Source organism: Giraffa tippelskirchi, chromosome 1, assembly GCF_054371585.1.
Source record: "Giraffa tippelskirchi isolate mGirTip1 chromosome 1, T2T-mGirTip1v1.2.pri, whole genome shotgun sequence".
In the NCBI taxonomy this organism is placed as follows: Eukaryota; Metazoa; Chordata; class Mammalia; order Artiodactyla; family Giraffidae; genus Giraffa; species Giraffa tippelskirchi.
Window position 1 is genome coordinate 104,171,720 of NC_137275.1, and position 19,005 is coordinate 104,190,724.

Here is a 19,005-nt window from a genome sequence, read left to right on the forward strand (position 1 = left end):
CACAGAACTAGAACTATTTATCCAATGTGTGCTTAGGGAGAATATGTCAGACTCTGTGCTAAAAACAACAGGCAGAAGCTGGCATGTAAAACCTTTGAGTATTTAATAAGTGTTTATGTGTAGTTTGTTTAATGCAGTGCTTGCTGTGTTAGTTTGCTGGGGCAACAATATCGAAGCCCTAGAGACACCTACTGCCTCACACTTCTGGAAGCCAGAAGTCCACAACCAAGGTTCAGGCAGAGCTGACCCCTCCTGAGGGTCAGGATGGCATCTCCCCCACGCCTCGCCCGTCAGTGCTGGTGGTTTGGCGATAATCACGGGCGCGCCTGGGCTGCGGGAAGCACCACCTCCATCTCTGCCTTCGCCTTTATATGGTGTTCTCCCCGTGTGCTGGTCTGTCTCCGGATTTTTGCTTTTTTAAGGATATCACTCACAATGGATTGGGCCCACCCAAGCTTAGTGGTGAAGAAGTGCCTGCCAATGCAGGAGACTTAGGTTCAATCCCTGGGTCAGGAAGATCCCCTGGAGAGGAAAATGGCAACCCACTCCAGTATTCTTGCCTGGGAAATCCCATGGACAGAAGAGCCTGGTGCGCTACAGTTCATGGAGTTGCAAAGAGTTGGACATGACTTAGCAACTAAACAACAACGTGTGTGTGTGCTTGCTAAGTCACTTCAGTCATGTCTGACTCTGTGCAACCCTATGGACTAAAGCCCGCCAGGCTCCTCTGTCCATGGGATTCTCCAGGCAAGCATACTGGAGTGGGTTGCCATGCCCTCTTTCAGGGGAGCTTCTCGACCCAAGGATCAAACCCATGACTCTTATGTCTCCTACATTGCAGGCAGGTTTTTATCACTTTAATAGTAGGACTCAGTGCCCCCTGGGGAACCCTAGCAACAACAATGACCTCTAATTAAATCCATCCCCTCGGTAAAGATGCGCTCTCTAAATAAGGTCAGCCTCTGAGGCGCTGGCGGTTAAGCACACCAGTAAATGAATTTATTGTGGATGGGGGTGAATTCAACCCATTACATTTAGGATACTATAACGTTTTAATAAATATTGGCTAATATTGTTATTATTCTTGCCAATAGTGTTAAGAGCAGTAGTCAGAATATCATGAGATTGTGTGTTGTGAAACCAATCGCATTAACAAAATAGGATGAAAACCGTTGATTTTCTAGGGTGATAAGTTTCTAAGTAATCAGGAATTTTTTGTTTCCTTCTTCTGTTTTTCTCACCCTTATTTTAAAATTTTTATCATGCCTATCCTTCTCTAGATTTCGCACTATTTAAAAAGGGGGGAAATCTAAAACATCTCTTAAATATTAATATAAGCAGTTGCCATTCAACCATAAATACAAATTCCCAGGCTTTCCTCTCTTTCCCATCTTCAAACAGTGTCTTTTTCGTCTCCAATAGAAACACACCTGTGAAAAGTCCAGCTCCCTGATGGAGGAAGACAGAGGCTCTTTTCTTTCATTCTGTCTTTAACTATTACTTGAAACAGCAGCCTTCTCAGCTGCCTTCGTGTCCATTCCGAGGACTCTCTTTACTTTCTGGCCACACCGTGCGGCATGTAGGAGCTCAGCTCACCAACCAAGGGTCGAACCCTTGCCCCCTGCACTGGAGGCGCGGTGTCTTAACCACTGGACCTCCAGGAAAGTCCCAGTTCTTAGAATGTTACTTCACCATCTCTGCTTTTCCTGGCAGGAAAAACAAAGCATAATGTTTAAATTTCTTTCATCTCTGCTGGTGACTGTGTAGTGATTACAACGTACGTGTTACTGCCTGTGGACTGTTTGTAGGAAAAAGGCCCTCAGGCCAGGTGACAAAATCTTTGCCTGTTTTAAAGTTATTCTTTTCTGTCATGATCTTTTTAAATATTTGTTTTCCTCCAGGTATCTGGTCTGTTGGATTTCTGTCTTCCTTGTGTGTCACCATCCTTGAGTTAGGACCCAGTGTTTTGTTTTCAGGAAACAAAATCTTGGATTGTGTAGCTTTCAGATTAAGAAGAAATGAATGATAAAGGTAACCATCATTTTGGAGTATTGATGGGCCACTTTTAAAAATATATATATATAACTCATAGATTATTCAGCTAAAATTTTTATAACTTATTTTATTTTATTTGACCATGCTGGTCTCCGTTGCTATGCGGGCTTTTCTTGTTGCAGAGAGAGGGCGCTCCCCTCTGACTGCAGAGCCGGGCCCTGGGCTCGCCGCTCAGTGTTCGGGCCCCAGGGTCCAGAGCACAGGCTCAGTACCGTGGTGTACGGACTGTTGCTCCAGACGTATGGGATCTTCCTGGACCAGTGATCGAACCCGAGTCTCCCGCACTGGCAGGCAGATTCTTTACCACTGAGACATCTGGGAAGCCCCCAGGAAAGAAATTTTAAATTAAAAATGTATTGTTTTCACCTCATAAGATACAAACTGTCTTATTAAAATAGTAAGACTCAGTATTAACACGAGGGTGAGGCAGAAGCCACAGTCCCTGGGACCGTAGTCATGAGCCCTTCTGTCTGGCCCTGCTCCTGATATCTCAGGGTCCCTACAGTTTTAGAAAGACATTTCATGTGCAAGAAAACAGAGGATCCGTTAAATGAATTATTATTCATCCAAATGATGGGATGCCTGATGATCATTAAACACTGCGTTAAGGACAATATTTCATGGAAAATGTTCACGATATATCAAGTGAAAGAGTAAGCTAATAAATATAATACAGATTCGATTTTCTGCAATAATGATTAAAAAGTGTGGAAGTGTATACATCAAACTTAAACCATCATTGTTTCTAGGCAATGGCACGATGGAAAAAGCTTTGTGATTTTAGCATTTTATCGTTTCTTTAGATGAACATGCACTGATTATGAAATTGGGTGGACTGAAGTTGGGGTCTGTTATAATGTTGAGGGCTGAGGTAAAGCCATTATATAAAGAATCTTGAATATATAACACACTGGAGTATTAACACCCATTCATTTGTTTAATCACTTAACCATTAATTCATTTAACAAATACTTTCTACCCTTTTACTCTATGATAATCACTGAGGAAGGGCTTCCCAGGTGGCTCAGTGGTAAAGAATTCTCCTGCCAATGCAGAATCCCCTGGGTCAGGAAGATCCCCTGGAGTAGGAAATGGTAACCGTCTCCAGTATTCTTGCCTGGAGAATGCCATGGACACGGAGCCTGGCGGACTACAGTCCATGGGATCTCCTATGAGTCGGACAGGGCTTAGCGAATACACAACAACAAAAAGTCATGGTGGAGGCCACCACGGATATACAACAGTGAGCAAAACAAACTCTCCCTGCCCTTAAGGAGCTTAGTGGGGAAAAGGAGAAGTAATAAGAATCACCCAAGTACATGTATAATTATATCCATGATAAGTGCAGTGAAGGAAAGGAATAGTGCTATGAGGGTCCATGGCAGGAATGCAATATCCATATTAAATTTTTAAATTATTATCTAATCAAAATATATAGTGCCTCCTTGTGTGTGTGTGTGTGTGTGTGCGCGCGCTGTGTATTGTACGTTGTCACCAGCAGCATCATCTCAAGTGAATACTCCAAAACTAGGAAAAGGAAATTCTAGCGAAAACATCTAGAAATACCAAAAGAGTCTGAAAATTCTTCAAAAGTAATATTGAAAAAAAAATATTGAACCTTTGCATGATGAATCCTGGATAATTGCCTGAAGCTCTTAGTGGTGGACCCCTGAAGATTTAGTTTTCCACCATGCTCTTATCATGCATGCATTTTCCCTCAGAAGCTGAAAGATAAATCTGACAAGCTCTGGATAAACACTGGCTAAGACTCTACACTTGCTGGTATGGGAAGGCGACATGACTTAGTCCCTGTTATCATCAGGTCTCCTATTAGGCAGCCTCGGCAAGGAGTCTGGATAGATCAACGTGTCAGGCTGCGTGCTTGGTGATAATTCAGACTGGGGTTGAGTTGAAGTCGCCACTCAAACAACTGGGAGTGTACAGCCATGCACAATTCCATTTAAACTGCAGGAAAAGTGAGAAGAGGGATAGGGTTTTGAACCCTGGCCCAGGTGGCATTGTGGTCAAGAATCCACCTGGCAATGCAAGCGACACAAGGGACCCGGGTTTGATCCCTGGGTCAGGAAGATCCCCTGGAGGAAGAAATGGCAGCCTGCTCTACTATTCTTGCCTGGAGAATCCCATGGACAGAGGAGCCTCATAGGCTATAATCCATAGGTTCTCAAAGAGAAGGACACAACTGAAGTGACTTAGCACAACAAGAAAATCTTACTTGTCACTAACCCAATTGTTTTGCATTTTTACTGATTTGTTCTTTATACACTCTAGCTTTTCTAACTTGCTATATTGCTTTTACAGTGAAAAATAAGACTTCATTATATTTTGCTATATGATATGTAAAACATAAGGTCCTAAGATACTGGAAGGAAATGTGCAAAATATAACCACAATTATCTTGGAGTGATGGGGCTTTATGCAATTCAACTGCGAGGGCCCTCTGAATTCTACTTCTGCATTTTAGGAATTTATTATAAGGACAAATAAATATGCTTTTTTAAAAAGATTTAATTGCCACCTGGACAACAAAGTGGTGCAACACTGTAAACATCTAAAGTGAAACAGCAGATAAACCTCCACAGGTCCTAGAGTCAGTAGACTCTTCACCTTCCATGGGACCTTCACTAAGTCACTGACCTGTTCCAGACCTCTTCTGTAAAACTGGAACAGTAATGCACCTACCTCACAGGAAATTAAAATAGGAAAATACTGTTTTCTGGATGACTAAACTGAAGATGTAACTGCCTACATAAAAATGAAAGTTCTTTGGAAAAAATCTACAAGTTTATGATAACACAATTTAACAGTGTTTTGCTACTGACACAATCAGTTCAATCTTCAGTGAATTAAAGTTTGAGAAACCTTCAGGGAAATTATAAAGAATTAAAATTCTAAAATAATCGGCAGCAGCTCTGATGAGACAATGGATGTCCAGCCTGCCTTTTGTTGATATTTATCTGCATTTTACATAGATCAACATTCTATCAAGGTAGAGGTTCTATTGCGTGTGTTCACTGAGACAAAGCCTCCTATTGCTTTACTCTAGTTCAAAGATGCAAATACACTTTTGGGATTTTGATTCTGAAAATTATCCTATCTGTTTCTACACCATTTTGACATCAATGTAATTGTTGATTTTCCACCACAAGGAGTATAAAAGGAAAGAGTGGCCTAGAGGCAGCAATGTATTTTGGATCAAGGGTGGCTATGAATCCCATTTTCTCACACTGGTCCACCGAGTGAAATACTTCATTGTGTACTGGTGGGACAGAATGAAGCACACTGCTTTGAAACTTTTATCTTTAACTGGTTTTTACTATAGTATTTTCTTTCTTTTCAATTTAGAAAGATAATAAGAGAAAGAATTACAGGGGAAACTATGTTTCTATCTCAGTGTTTTGGACAAAGCAATATATTGAATCTTTGACATTTTTAGAAACCACCCACATGATTTAAAAAAAAAAAGTTTGCTTCTTCTTGAGGCTCATTTAAAGAAACTTCAAATACAAGGAAATACATGACAATTATCTTTTGATTCCTGCAATTCAGTGGGACTCATTTAATGTTAGAATGCCAGTAAAAATTTTTGCTGCCCAGCAGAAACACAGAATCCAGATCAGATGGTCCTGATTACCTGTAACACTGACAATAGATGTAAGAACAGGCACTGTATTTTGGAGCATATTGCTCTTATTGTGAAGCTTTGGACAACTTTTTTTTTAACTTTCTATGTTGTACTGGGGCATAGCCGATTAACAACGTTGTGATACTTTCAGGTAAACAGTCAGGGGACTCAGCCATCCATATACACGTATCCATGGGCTTTGCCAATGGCTCAGTTGTAAAGACTCTACCTGCAATGTGGAGACAAAGGAGACATGGGTTCAATCCCTGGGTGGGGAAGACCCCCTGGAGGAGGAAATGGCAACCCACTCCAGTATTCTTGCCTGAAAAAATCCCATGGACAGAGGAGCCTGGTGGGCTACAGTCCAAAGGGTGGCATTGAGTCGGACACGACTGAGCAGGTTCTCCCCCAAACTCCCCTTCCATCCAGGCTGCCACATAACATCGAGCAGAGTTCCCTGTGCCATACAGTAGGACCTTGTTGGTTATCATTTTAAATATAGCAGTGTGTACATGTCTATCCCAAGCTCCTTAACTATCCCTTCCCTCCATCCTGCCCCCTGGCAACCATAAGTTTGTTCTCTTAAGTCTGTGAGTCTAGGACAACGTTTAAGTGAGGATTCTTCCTCGATAATCTTCTTTCTGAAAGAGATTCAAACTCCCTTGATCTAAGTTCAGATTTCACCCTGGGGCCACTGGTTGCTGGCTGAGGATGGCCAGCAGCAGATGCAAGGGAGAGACATAGCGCAAAGGCGAAGGCGGGCTGGGGCTGGGTGCAGAGGAAGAGAGACACAGGTAAGTGATCAGTGCACAACAAGGCACGTTTGTTCATACATCAGATTTGTGTTATTGAGGGAGTACTGCTTCTTAGTACTTCTTCTTAGAAGAAAACTACCACTATTAGTCAGGATCCAATCAGGAAAACAGGGTCCACGCCATGTGGTTCAATAGGAGGAATTTAATATAGGAGCCTGTCACAAAGGTCATGAAATCTGGGGCCACCATGACTTTCTGCCCAGAGTGTCTTTACCATCAGGCTGTTTCTTTCACTTAGGGAAGAATTAAGTAAAAACAGATATTTTCCGGTCGTTTCTTTCTTAGGAGTATTATTTTCCCCACTCATTCTTTAAAATATGTTTTAACAGTTATACTAAAACCCTTTCCTTATTTGCTTTTCCTCATATGCAAATCAGACTCTGAAAAATACCTTCAAAAATGCAAAAATCAACAATGCAGATCATAGAAATAAAAAATGCAAAAAAAAAAAAAAATCTTGAAAATACCAATCACTCTACACCCAGAGATAATAATTTCAAATTTTTGGTTGAAAATTTTATAGAAAAATCTTACAGTATTATACAGTCTTGTTACTAGCTTTTATCCTCCAATGAACATTTATTTATTTTTTTCTACTTCATTGAATATTCTTCAGAAACTTTCTTTTTGGTGTATTCAATATATATCAAGTCTAAATTTCTTTACCATTTTCCTACTGTTGGACATTGAGTTTATTTCCAACCATGTAATTTTAAATAAAGCTAAAATATAATATTCTTATAAGTAGGCGTTTTTTTTTTTTGCCTCTTTGATTATTTCCAAAACTAAGAGAAGTCCTACCCTTTTTTTGTCTCTTCTTAATTTGTGAGGGGGGGAAAAAGTCAGGTCTAATTATGACTTAAATATGAGTAGTGCTTAATGACATGGTTTCTTAGAAGTTAAAGAAAATTATAACTTTAAAATACAATTATATATAAAAAATAACCAATTCCAGAAACCTCTAAAGTTTTCATGCACTTTAGTCCCCTCAATGTTCTCTTCATGTTCTCTCTATTTTCCTCTTAATGAACATAATTTTCTACAGTGTCATCCTTCAAGAAAAAGGATCAGATTCTCTTATATAGATTTTCTACTTTATTCAGTTACTGTAATTGGAGGCAATATTATTTTCTACTATTTCAATAAACTGTCCTTCAGCTGAATAACAGGCTTGGATATATATCTTTATACTTAATATTGTTTCTATGGGAAAATGTATTCAGAGATTCAAATACATATTTAAAAATAAACTTTAACAACACAATTTGCTTACAGGTAAAGGACATTCAGTATTTCAAAAAGTAAACCATATTTGGTTAACCTTGTTCCATTATTCACATATTACCAAATACCATTGTACTTTGATATATAGTTCATCAGGTCAAATATGAAAAACTTTTCTAAGAAATGTGTGTGTGCGCATTAAATATTAGATATGGTAGATTCTTTGAAGGATTTAGGCACTGGAATTACTAGCTGACCCTTAAGTTATGTTGATTTCCAGAAGGAGACTATAAACTGTGTCAATGAAGATTCTGAGCAAATTTTGCACAATAGCATAGTCATCACTGTTGTTATTGTCTTGCTTTATTTTCTTTTCATAACATTTCTCATTCGGTTTATAATATATTTAGATGTTTTTATTTTAAATTCCATCCTTCATTAGAGTATTAGCACCACGAGAGCAGGTCATTTCTTTCATTCTCTGCTTTATTTACTGTCTTGTATATAGTAGGTACGCAATAAATGCCTTATTTGAATGAATGACTATTGTGTGAATAAAATGTGATGATTGTTTCAGATCTGATACAACAGAAATAACATATAAAATATTGAAAATTTTGTAAATAAGCCCAATTTAAAAAATTGCAAGTGTCATATTTTTATTATCATACAAAGTATTTGTGAGCTGTTTTGTTTTATAGATATATTCATTTGTGTCATATTTTAGATTACATATATAAATGATATCTTGAAATACTGAGTGTGTCAAATCTTGAGCTGTGTCTGTACAGAAAAGAAGTGTGAATCTCAAAGCCTACATTACAAAACATGTATCTTTTTCTTTCCAAGTAAATTAAAAAGTTTTGTCTTAAAAAAATGTGAAATAGACCTAACTCTTTAAACCAAGCAGCATTGCTGATGATTTTAGAATGTGGTTGCCCTGACCTTCATGGAAAGTCACAAATATTTTCTTCATTTAATACAGACTTCATTTGCTTTACTCTTAATAAGTAAGTTAAACGTCCCACACCATAAAAATTACCCTTAGACAAAGGGTACTTTGTCTTCTGAAAGTAAGAATTCTGAAAGTAAGAATTCTCAACAATTCAAAGATAAACATTAGTCTTTTTGGAGAGGCAAGGCTACAAAGAAATAATAAGATGACCAGCGTCAAATTTAGTCTGGCTTTTTTCCCCCAGCAACTCTTAGGCATTTGTCATGGTGTTTAACAGAAGTTCCCAAAGTTAAATGAGGGAATGGAATTAGAATAGATTTTAAAAAAAATGTTTATTAAGATCCACAACTGTATTCACTATTGGTAAGTGGAACTTCAAAGCAGAGTAATGAATTTAAATACATAATAACAGAAAAAATCTTTTTAAAATTTATAGAAGGAACAAGTTAGGTTGGAAAGAATTATTACCATCAATCAGTCTTAGAATTGAAGCCTTTATTTCATGCATGCCTGAGAGGTAAACTGGTTAATATATCTATGGCCTGCACATTTCCACTATATCTCTTTTCTCTCTCTTTCCCACTCTACCCTTCATTTTTCAGACCCTTTCCACCTCTCCCAACCCAGTCAGCCCACACATTCATGCACATGCACAAGTCTGTCTTTGGTATGAAGCTAACATCTTAGGTTTATAATGACCTCATTAGAAAAGTTAAAACAATAGTGCCTATTACCACATAAATGCGTGCAAATGATTAAAAAAATAATTCCTTTTTCTTGTTCTAAATTACATAGACTGTAATGAAAGCAATTACTGTTGCCATTTCCTGCGTTATCAGAATGTTCATATCACTGCAGAAGTAAGAAAAGTTTTTCTATTTAGTTTGGCCTCTGCAATCACAACAAAAGGTATTTATATAAAAGGCCAGAAAACCGTCAAGAAATTGTACTCAATAATCCCAATGCTATCAAATCTATCCTAAGAAAATATTCTAAAATTCTGAAAATTATGAATACAAATATTGCTGCAAGCAACAAAATGAATTCAAGGTAAATTAAGCAAGTAGGAGAATTTGTTGAAAAGATAAGTCATAAATTTAATGACACATTTGTAAAACAGCTTCAGGAACAGATAGGAGCTAAAACAGAATTCCTAGAATTTCTTATCATTGTGCTACCACTGGAATTAGTTAGCTCCAACTACATTTTCCTTCTTGATTTTTACATGCTTAAGATTCAAAAAGTAAAGAAAAAAGAGGACTAACTAAAATCAGAAATGAAAGGGAGATATTACAACTGATACCACAGAAATATGAAGGATCATAGAGACTACTATAAACAATTACATGCCAACAAATTGGACAACCTAGAAGAAAGGAAAGAATTTCTAAAAACATACAACCTATCAAGACTGAATCATGGTGGAAGAGAAAATCTAAACAGACCAATTAACTGGTAATGAAACTGAATCAGTAATTAAAAATCTCCCAGCAAACAAAAGTTAAAAACTTCACTGATGAATTTTACCAAAAATTCAAAAGAGAATTAAACCAATCCCTCTCAAACTCTTCAAAAATAGAAGAGGAGAAAACTCTTTTAAACTCATTTAAAGAGGTCAGCATTACCTGATACCAACATCAGACAGGATACCAAAGGAAAGAAAATTATAGGCCAATATTATTGATGGATGTAGATGCAAAAATCCTCAACAAAATATTATCAAACTGATTTCAACAACACATTTTAAGGATCATACAACATGATCAAGTAGGATTTTTTCCAGGGGTGTAAGTATCATTCAATATCTGCAATGAAGTCAATGTGATACAACACATTAAAACAAAATGAATGATAAAAATTATGATTATCTCAACCGAAACAAAAAAAAAAGCATTTGACAAAAGTCAACATCCATGTACAAAAAAATCTCTAAATAAAATGAGAATAGAGGGACTGTGCCTCAACATAATAAAGGCTGTACATGACAAACCCACAGCTAACATCATACTCAATGGTGAAAAGCTGAAAATCTTTCCTCTAAGATGAGAAACAAGACAAAGATGTTCACTGTCACCAGTTATTTTCAACACAGTATTGGAAATCCTACACAGAGTAATTAGGTGAGAAAAAGAAATAAAAGACATCCAAATTGGAAAGGAAGAAGTAAACCTGTCACTTGCAGATGACAAGATATTATGCCATTAAAAACTGTTAGAGCTAATAAACAAAATCAGTAAAGTTGCAAGATATAAAATCAATATGCAAAAATTTGGTGTGTTCCTATACACAAATAAACTAACATAAAGAGAAATAAAGAAAACAATCTCATTTATAGTTATATCAAAAAGAATAAAATTCTCAGGAATAAATTTAACCAAGAAGGTGAAAAGCTTACATATTGAAAACTAGGGAATTCCCTGGCGGTCAAGTGGTTAAGACTCAGCACTTTCAATTTGGGGGCCTGTGTTTGATTGAAATAGATGAAAACAACAGAATGGGAAAGACTAGAGATCTCTTCAAGAAAATTAGAAATACCAAGGGAACTTTTCATGCAAAGATGGGCACAATAAAGGACAGAAATGATATGGACCTAACAGAAGCAGAAGACATTAAGAAGATGTGGCAAGAATACACGGAAGAACAATACAAAAAAGATCTTCATGACCCAGATAACCATGATGGTGTGATCACTCACCTAGAGCCGGACATCCTAGAATGCGAAGTCAGGTGGGCCTTGGGAAGCATCACTATGAACAAAGCTAGTGGAGGTGATGGAATTCCACAGAAAGTTATAAGACACTGATGAAAGAAATCAAAGATGACATAAACAAATGGAGAGATATTCCATGTTTCTGGGTAGGAAGAATCAATATTGTGAAAATGACCATACTACCAAATGCAATCTACAGATTCAATGCGACCCCTATCAAATTACCAATGGCTTTTTCACAGAACTAGAACAAAAAATTTCACAATTCATATGGAAACACAAAAGACCCCGAATAGCCAAAGCAGTTGAGAAAGAAGAATGGACCTGGAGGAATCAACCTTCCTGACTTCAGATGATACTACAAAGCTACAGCCATCAGGACAGTGTGGTACTGGCACAAAACAGAAATATAGACCAATGGAACAAGATAGAAAGCCCAGAAATAAACCCATGCACCTATGGGTACCTTATTTTTGACAAAGGAGGCAAGAATATACAATGGGGCAAAGACAGCCTATTCAATAAATGGTGCTGGGAAAACTGGACAGTTACATATAAAAGAATGAAATTAGAACACTTCCTAACACCACACACAAAGCTAAACTCAAAATGGATTCAAGACCTAAATGTAAGACCAGAAACTATAAAACTCTTAGAGGAAAACAGGCAGAACACTCAATGACACAAATCAAAGCAAGACGCTCTATGACCCACCTCCTACAGTAACGGAAATAAAAACAAAAGTAAACAAATGGGACCTGATTAAACTTAAAAGCTTTTGCACAGCAAAGGAAACTAAAAACAAGGTGAAAAGACAACTCTCAGAACGGGAGAAAATAATAGCAAATGAAACAACCTGAAAAGGATTAATTTCCGAAATATACAAGCAGCTCATATAACTCAATACCAGAAAAACAACCAACCCAATCCAAAGTGGGAAAAAGACCTTGACAGACTTTTCTTCAAAGAAGACAGATGGCTAACAAACACATGAAAAGATGCTCAACATCACTCATTATTAGAAAAATGAAAATCAAAACTACAGTGAGATATCACCTCACACTGGTCAGAATGACCATCATCAAAAAGTCTACAAACAATAAATGCTGGAGAAGGTGTGGAGAAAAGGGAACACTCTTACACTGTTGGTGGGAATGTAAATTGATATAGCCTCTGTGGAAGACAGTATGGTGATTCCATAAAATCTAGGAATAAAAGCAACATAGCCAGTGCAGTGCAGTTGCTCAGTCGTGTCTGACTCTTTGCAATTCCATGGACTGTAGCCTACCAGGCTCCTCCATCCATGGAATTTTCCAGGCAAGAGTACTGGCGTGGGTTGCCATTTCCTTCTCCAGGGGATCTTCCCAACCTGGGGATTGAACCCAGGTCTCCCACATTGCAGGCAGATGCTTTACCGTCTGAGCTACCAGGGAAGCCCTATAAGCAACATATGACCCAGCAATCCCACTCCTAGGCATATAACCTAAGGAAACTAAAATTGAAAAGACACAGGTATCCCACTGTTCATTGCAGCACTATTTACAATAGCTAGAACATGGAAGCAACTTAGGTATCCATCAACAGATGAATGGAGAAAGAAATTGTGGTATATATATACAATGAAATACTACTCAGCCATAAAAAGGAACACATTTGAGTCAGTTCTAATGAGGTGGATGAACCTAGAGCCTATTATACAGAGTAAAGTAAGTCAGAAAGAGAAAGATAGATATCGTATACTAGCACATATATATGGAATCTAGAAAAATGGTACTGAAGAATTTATTTGCAGGGCAGCAATGGAGAAACAGACACAGAGAATAGACTTATAGACATGGGGAGAGGGGAGGAGAGGGTGAGATGAATGGAGAGAGTAACATGGAAACTTACATTACCATATGTAAAATAGATAGCCAACGGGAATTTGCTGTTTGCCTCAGAAAACCCCAACAGCAGCCCTGTATCAACCCAGAGGGATGGGATTGGGAGGAAGATGGTAGGGAGGTTCAAAAGGGAGGGGATATATGTATACCTATGGCTGATCCATGTTGAGGTTTGACAGAAAACAACAAAATTCTGTAAAGCAATTATCCTTCAATTAAAAAATAAATTAATTAAAAAAAAAAAGCTGAAGGCATCGTGCTCCCTGATTTCAAACTGCAATATAAAGCATTATAAAACAAAACATGGTACTGGGAAAAAAACAGATACATAGATCAGTGGGACAAGACAGAGGTCGCAGAAACAGACCAACACACAGGGGCCATTGATTTATGATAAAGGACCAAGAATATATAATGAAGAAAGGGCAGTCTCTACAACAAATGTTGTTGGGAAAATTGGACAGCCAAAGACTAAAGAATGAAACTGGATTACTATCTTATACTACACACAAAAATTAACTCAAAATGGATTGAGGATTTGAACATAAGACCTGAAGCCATAACATTTCTAGAAGAAAATATAAGTGCTAAGCTCCTTGATATAGGTCTTGGCTACAATTTTTTTAATGACACCTAAAGCAAAAGTGACAAAAGCAAAAATAAATAAATAGAACAACATGGTACTAAAAAGCTTCTACACAGTAAATGAAACCATAAACAAAATGAATAGGCAACCTATGGACTGAGAGAAAATATTTCCAAATCACCTGATAAAGAATTAATATTCAGGAAATGTAAAGAGCTCACACAACTCAATAGCCAAAACAAAAACAAAAACAACGTGATTAAATAATGGACAGAATATCTAAAGAGAGATTTTGCCAAAGAAGACATACAGATGGCTAACAGGTGCAAGAAAAGATATTCAACATCCTCAATCATCAGGGAAGTGCAAATCAAAACCACAGTAGGATATCTCCTCACATCTCCTAGAATGACTGTTATCAAAAGACAAGAAATAACAAGTGTTGGCAAGGATGTGGAGCAAAGGGAACCCTTCTGAACTGTCAGTGGGAATGCCAATTGGTGCAGTCGTTTTGAAAAACAGTATGGAGTTTTCTCAAAAACTAAAAATATAACTACCATACCGTTCAGCAGTTCCACCTCTAGGTATTATCAGAAGAAAATGAAAGTACTAATTCAGAAAGATACACAACTCCATGTTCAATGTCACATTATTTACAGCACCAAGATATGGGAACAACCTAACTGTACACTGATGGATGAATGGGTAAAGAAGATGCAGTGTATATATACAAACAAATATGTGTGTCAAGTATGTTGAGATTGCTTAACAAATTTAAAAATGAAAAAAAAAACTTGCCATTTTCAAAACATGGATGGACCTTTAGGGCATTATGCTAAGTGAAATAAGTCAGAGACAAATATTCTACGATCTCTTTTATATGTGGAATCTAAAAAATAAACGTAACAGTTCATAGATATAGAGAACAAATTGGTGATTGTCAGAAGTGGGGGTGGGTGCGGAAAGAATAGGTATTAGAGGTCAAAAGGTAAAAAAAAAATAAAAAAGAATGACTTGTGAAATAGCCAATAGATTCTTATTATCTTATTCTTAAAATTTCCTATTTCTATCAACAGAAGCATCATTAATTCAAACCTGCTGGAGGCATTTAGACATAGTGAAAACATCTGATTTACAGTCTAATTCTCCACAACATACTTTTATAACTAAAGTACAAGATTGGGTAGAGGATTATAGAAGATCCACTGCTTCATTAATAGATTAAGCTGCTCTGTGACTACAAGATAAAATGTTTATTCTTTCAGCAAACGATTATTGAATACTTACTGTGGCCAGCTTCAGAGGTAACTGCCAACATATAACTGTTTGTACAGAGGTGGTTACTGCACAGTTGCACTCATCTCACATGCTAGCAAAATAATGCTCAAAATTCTCCAAGCTAGCCATCAATAGTACGTGAACTGAGAATTTCCAGATGTTCAAGCTGGATTTAGAAAAGGCAGAGGAACCAGAGATCAAATTGCCAACATCCGCTGGATCATCAAAAAAGCAAGAGAATTCCAGAAAAAACATCTACTTCTGCTTCATTGACTATGCTAACCTTTGACTGTATGGATCACAACAAACTGTGGAAAATTCTTAGAGAGATGGGAATACTAGACCACCTCACCTATCTCCTTAGAAATCTGCATGCAGGTCAAGAAGCAACAGTTAGAACCGGATATGGAACAACGGACTGGTTCCAAATTGGAAAAGGAGTACATCAAGGTCGTATATTGTCACCCTGCTTATTATACTTATATGCAGAGTACATCATGCAAAATGCCAGCTGAATGAAGTACAAGTTAGAATCAAGATTGCTGGGAGAAATACCAATAACCTCAGATAGGCAGATGCTACCACCCTTATGGCAGAAAGAGAAGAGGAACTAAAGAGCCTCTTGATGAAGGAGAGTGAAAAGGTGGCTTAAAACTCAACATTCAAAAAACGAAGATCATGGCATCCGGTCTCATCACTTCATGGCAAATAGATGGGAAACAATGGAAACAGTGACCGACTTCATTTTCTTGGGCTCCAAAATCACTGCAGATGGTGACTGCAGTCATGAAATAAAAGACTCTTGATCCTTGGAAGAAAAGCTATGTCAAACTTAGACAGCATATTAAAAAGCAGAGACATTACTTTACTGACCAAGGTCTGTCTAGTCAAAGCTATGGTTTTTCCAGTAGTCATGTATGGATGTGAGTTTGACCATAAAGAAGGCTGAGCGCCAAACAAACAATTGATGCTTTGAAATGTGGTGCTGGAGAAGACTCTTGAGAGTCCCTTGGACTTCAAGGAGATCAAACCAGTCAATCCTAAAGGAAATCAATCCTGAATATTCATTGGAAGGACTGATGCTTAAGTTGAAAGTCCAATACTTTGGCCACCTGATGTGAAGAGCTGACTTATTAGAAAAGACCCTGATGCTGGGTAAGACTGAAGGCAGGAGGAGAAGGGGTCGACAGAGGATGAGATGGTTGGATGGCATCACTGACTCAATGGACATGAGTTTGAGCAGGCTCCAGGAGATGGTGAAGGACAGGGAAGCCTGGCATGCTGCAGTCCATGGGGTTGCAAAGAGTTGGACACGACTGAGTGCTGAACAACATAGAGGTGGTTGTAAAGATAAATATTTTATAATGCTCTTTGGAGCCAGGTTTATATGTTTAGTTTCTAAAGTATTTTCTTTTGTAAAAAATATGTTCAGTTCAGTTCAGTTGCTCATTCGCGACCTGGCATGGACGGCAGCATGCCAGGCATCCCTGTCCATCACCAACTCCTGGAGTGTACTCAAACTCATTACCCAAAGAAAGGCAATGCCAAAGAATGCCAAAAAGTGTGTAATATCAATGTAAATTTAATTTCAGTGTATGAATTATGATGTTACTGTTGTCTAAATTAGTAAAATCTCACTATGTTCTCAAAAGTGTGAATGAGGTTATTCTTGGTACACACATACCTTGTTTCATTGCACTTTGCTTTATTGTTTCAAAGATACTGTGGCATAGTCAGACAAAACTATAATTCAAAAAGATAGCAGGGTTATTCATAGTAGCCAAAACATGAAAGCAACCAAAATGCCCAATGACAGATGAATGGATAAAGAAGATGTGGTACATACATACAACTACTCAGCCATAAAAAGGAAGAAAATAATGCTATTTGCAACAACATGGATTCAACTAGAGATTATCATACTAAGTGAAGTAAGCCAGAAAGAGAAAGACGAATACCATATGATATCACTTATAAGTGGAACCTAAAATATGGCACAAATTAACCTGGCTACAAAACAGAAACAGACTCACAAGCATAGAGATCAGACTTGTGGTTGTCAAGGGAGAGGAGAAAGATGGTCTGGGAATTTGGGGTTGACAGATGCAAACTATTACATTTAGAATGGCTAAACAACAAGGTCCTACGGTATAGCACAGGGAACTATATCTAATCTCCTGGGATAATCCATAATGGAAAAGAATGTTTTAGAAAGAGAACGTAGGCCATTTCGTGGACGTCCGGTGTGCGAGCGCATCTGGGAACGCCGGGCGGGAGGGGACCGGGAAGACCTCTGTGGATTTGAACCTCCGCATCTCTAACCTAAGATCTCGGAAAGCATCGTGATTCCTGTCCACTGGACTGTAAATTTTATGTCGATAATCTTGGAAACAATGGCAACGAGACTGAATTGGAAGGAGCTTTTGGCTATTAGGGACCACTCCGAAGTGTGTAGGTTGCTAGAAACCGTCCTGGCTTTGCTTTTGTTCAGTCCAAAGATCCCCGAGATGCAGCTGATGCTGTCCGAGAGCTAGACGGGAGAGAACATCGTGTGGCTGCCGAGTAAGAGGGGACTATCCAATGATGAAAAGGGAAGTCGAAATCGCCGCCCACCTCCTTCTTGGGGTCGTCGCCCTTGAGATGGTTATCGGAGGAGGAGTCCTCCACTTCCACGCAGATCTCCAAGACGGAGAAGCTTCTCCCGCCGCCGGAGCAGGTCCCTTTCTAGAGATTGGAGAAGAGAGAGATCACTGTCCCCGGGAGACAAATCACAAGCCGTCCTGATCTTTCTCTAGGTCTCATAGCAGATCTAGGTCGAATGAAAGGAAATGGAAGATCAGTTTGCAAGAGGAGTGGTGTACAGGAAATAACTTCGTTTGACAGGAGTATGTACAGAAAATTCAAGTTCTGTTTGAGACTTCATAAGCTTGGTGCATTTTTAAAATGTTTTAGCTGTTCACATTTGTTTGTCTGTTGGAACAGTGACACACAAAGGTGTAATTCTCTGTGGTTTGAAATGGATCATATGAGGCATGTAATATCAAGAATTGTTACTTTACAATGTTCCCTTAAACAAAATTTAATTTGCTTTGAATTTTAGTCTTGCATAGGCTGATAATAAACCTCTAACTCCTGCCCAGGTAAAGTCAATGTTTAACATTATGGAAACAAAAACTGGCAAAAATTGGAAGATTTTTTTCAACATAGCTGGGATATGATATGTAGCTGTAGTTAAGCAGTTTTTAAAAGCTGCTGTGAACTCAAAAGCCAGCTGGAAAAATTAAAGCTGCACCCTTAAACTAGATTAGAGGTTTAAAAATTCCACTAGTCTTCACATTGGACAAAAGGTTGTCCAGTTGGTGTAGAATCTAAGAAGTTTCAAGGAAGTTAGTTTACCTTTTCTTTAGGTTGTAAGTTCCTTCTGTGATTGCTTTATAAGAATACACAGCTCTTTGTAACATTCTTTATTTGGAAATTTGAGACTACTCAAGATACCAAATATCCTGCCAGTTTAAGGGTACATTGTACAGCTGAACTGAGTTACTGTGTAAGATTCTTTTTTCATGCTGTCATTTGTAATATGTTTTGTAAGAATCCTTGGGATTAAAGTTTTGGTTACAAAAAAAAAGAAAAAGAGAGAATGTATGTATGTGTAAAACTGAGTCACTCTGCTGAATTTTGTACAATGTTGCAAATCAACTATGTGTCAATAAAAAAGGGGGGAAAAGATAAGGTGGTTCCACTGTGAACCTGTAAGATTAACAGAGAAGAAAAGTCTGGCAATACCAAGAATGTCAAGCACATAGGAAAACAAACTCTCAAGTATAGCTGGTGGTAGTATAACTTTGTATAATCA

At 37.9% G+C, this 19,005-nt stretch overlaps 3 protein-coding genes across 3 annotated transcripts in view; 2 read left to right on the forward strand and 1 right to left on the reverse strand.

The window, feature by feature from the left end:
• The window catches only part of LOC145505540 (uncharacterized), a 50,963-nt gene that overhangs the window by 25,639 nt on the left and 6,319 nt on the right, over positions 1-19,005 (forward strand). The gene's annotated exons all lie outside the window — the stretch shown is intronic.
• LOC145505605 (uncharacterized) overlaps positions 1-19,005 on the forward strand; it is a 65,969-nt gene that overhangs the window by 10,526 nt on the left and 36,438 nt on the right. The window lies entirely within an intron of this gene.
• Positions 15,480-19,005, reverse strand: part of LOC145505369 (uncharacterized) — a 138,375-nt gene continuing 134,849 nt past the window's right edge. The window contains exon 3 of the transcript XR_014053023.1: positions 15,480-17,873. The gene's annotated coding sequence lies outside the window, so the exon portion shown is untranslated. The remainder of the gene's footprint in view (positions 17,874-19,005) is intronic.